This window comes from Trachemys scripta, chromosome 11 (genome assembly GCF_013100865.1).
Source record: "Trachemys scripta elegans isolate TJP31775 chromosome 11, CAS_Tse_1.0, whole genome shotgun sequence".
NCBI classification, from domain to species: domain Eukaryota; kingdom Metazoa; phylum Chordata; order Testudines; family Emydidae; genus Trachemys; species Trachemys scripta.
Window position 1 is genome coordinate 75,445,709 of NC_048308.1, and position 3,031 is coordinate 75,448,739.

Genomic DNA, 3,031 nt, shown 5'->3' on the forward strand with positions numbered 1-3,031 from the left:
CGTAAGATGAGATTCGCCTGTACTATGATTGGTGATCAGTCATAGACTGGGTGGGGTAAAATCCATTCGGATGCAGGCATTCAGCTTTGTTAACAATTATTTCCTTATAATCAAGAGAGTTATTCCTTACTTAATCAATTCCGTACTTTCCTTCTGACTCATCTCGGTGATTTCAGCTCTAGAAGGATTCTTTCTTGCTTCTATCTGCTCCGTTCTCTCGATCTTCTCTTCTCTGCTCTCTTATCTCTTCTGCTCACTACACACCCGCGCTGAAGCCTGTCTGCTCTGTGCCTTATATAGGATTTTTTGACCCTTTTCTGATTCATTGCTCTCTCTATACCAGTTATTACCATATTGCCCTCCTGGTGGGGTGATACCTGTTCAGCCAATCAGCTTTACCTGTCATTTGTGCCGGACCCAGGCAGGAACCTCCTTCTCACCTGACTGACCTCTGGGAGTGAATTTAATCTCACCCTGCTGAACTTTACTTCACCCCAGTTGCCTGCATGCTATTGGTCAACTCTACCTAAGTTCTCCAATTTGATTTTCTTATGTTAAATTATTGCGGACGCCATTTTGGATTTCTAGCTCACGTTACCTTAAACTATCCCTGTGTAATACTTGTAAAAAGCCTTAAAACTACAACTAACTATATTTTTATGTGTCTAAATATTACGATACCATCACCACTTTTGTTATGCTAATTGGAGCAGGGGGCAGGTGGTGGGAGGGGGCAGATGGGGGTGGGGGCCAGGCTGTTTGGGGAGGCACAGCCTTCCTTACCCAGCCCTCCATACAGTTTCAGAACCCCGATGTGGGCCTCAGGCCAAAAAGTTTGTCCACCCCTGCTTTAGAGGCCACTGTATTCAAAAGTGTGTAAATGGTAATTGGGGCCATTCCATGTTAGATAAACTAGAGCTGTGAAATATAGATTTGTATTGTTAGAAAATTAGAAGAAGATAGTGGTTGTATTTGTGTGTGTTTACCTATATCTTGTTAGAGCAGGGGTGGCCAACCTGTGGCTCCGGAGCCGCTTGCGGCTCTTCAGAGGTTAATATGCGGCTCCTTTCATAAACACCGACTCCGGGGCTGGAGCTACAGGTGCAAACTTTCCAATGCTCACTGTTCAATCCCTGCCTCTGCCACAGGCCCTGCCCCCACTTCCCCCCTTCCCCCAAGGCCCTGCCCCTTCCCGCCCCCTTCCCCGAGCCTGCCGCGCCCTCCCTCTTCTCCTCGCCCCCAGAGTGTCCTGCATGAGGCACAGGGAGGGAGGGGAGGCACTGATGGGCGGGCGGCTGGCAGGTGGGGTGGGGGAGCTGATGGGGGCTGCTGACATAATACTGTGGCTCTTTGGCAATGTACATTAGCAAATTATGGCTCCTTTGCAGGCACAGGTTGGCCACTCCTGGTTTGAGGTTAACAGTGTCACCAGACGGTTCCTATCTGTCACTGTGGTCTATTGATTCAGAGATCAAAAGGGAAGTTTAACATTTTGATGAAGTTTTGGTGTAACAATATCATTGTCTGTAATTCTCTTTGAAGTTTGTAGTAAACTGTCTATGAACTGCTTAACGGATAATTACCTTATGCTGATGAATGCAACTAGTTACCTGTGTATACAGGGGAAATAGAAGGTTTTACTTCAAAGCCACAATGCTGCACCCAAGGAACACCTGCTTGTCAGGAGGCTTCCAGAGAACTATAAAAGGAACTCTTGGGCCGGCATCCTGCTATCTCTGATCTGCTTCAGCTTCGTCAGGGGATGTTTGAGTCCATGACTGAGATCTCCAGCTCCAGTCTGGAGCACCCTGATATTGGACATTGGCCTAGAACCTATGGAACTAATTCTGAAAAGAACTTTTTGCAACTCTGATGCTCACCATGTCTACTATGAAACTGCCCTTAGAACTCCATATCTGTGGGTATAACATTTTTTTAACTATACTCTCTTTTCTTAGAGCCAGGGCTCTGGCCCTCCCCACCCTCCAAGCCAGCCGAGACCGACCCACTTCAGGTGCCTGACCCCTGCCCTGCCCTGCCCTACCCGTTGCTCCTCCTCCCTGTATTTGTCTAGCTTCCCAGGCAGAGTCACCTGGTCACATCCCCCTCCTGGGTCTCATGGCCACAGCATACATGCAGGTAGCCTCACCTGCCCAATTGGCACCAACTTCCCCTCTGGTCTGTGGGTGCCCCACCCCCACCCCACCCCTTCCCCCAAGGCCCCAACCCTGCCCCTGCTCTGCACCCATTCCACCCTTTCCCCCAAGTCCCTGCCCCCCTGCAAGTTCTGGGCAAGGAGGGGTGGGGGGAGAAGAGGAGCTGCCCTTGGCCCCGGGGCTCCACAGACAGTGGCATTGCCCTGGGCCCCCCCCTTTCCTCCACCTACACCTCTCGTTGAACCGTTCCCTTGTCCTGCCCAGCTGTTAGTGGGAGCCTGCCTCATTCCATTTCACATTCTTAGGGCAGGGCTTTGGAGAGGATACGTGTGTCATAAAGGAGAACTACAGACCCATCACAGTGGATGTGTGTAACTCTCCTGGTAACCTCTGTTCCCTCTAAGCTACCTGGCCGCGCAGCAGGCTATCAAGGACTGTGCAGATGGGGAGAGACACCTCTCCCCCAGCCCCTGGCTACTGCGATGAGAGAGGCCTGGGGAGAGTCCTCACACCCTGCCACAGCCTGCCCCCCCAAACCCCTCAGCCCAGGCCCCATTCCAGAGCCTGCACTGCCAGCCAGACCCTCAGCCCCCCATGCCCCAACTCTCTGCCCCGGCCCTGAGCCCTCTCCCACACTTCAAACCCCTCAGTCCCACCCCCCCAGCTTCATATTGGTGCACATAACAAAATTCATTAAACACAGATGCAAACAATGAGAGGGAACATTGCTAACAATCAGCAACTCAGTCATCTAGCTAACCCAGTGGTTCTCAAGCTAGTTACCATTGGGGGCAGCTCTCTCTGTGTTATGTGGGCAGCAGCCACACAACATATAGACCAGGGGTTCTCAACCTTTTTCTCTCTGAGGCCCCCCC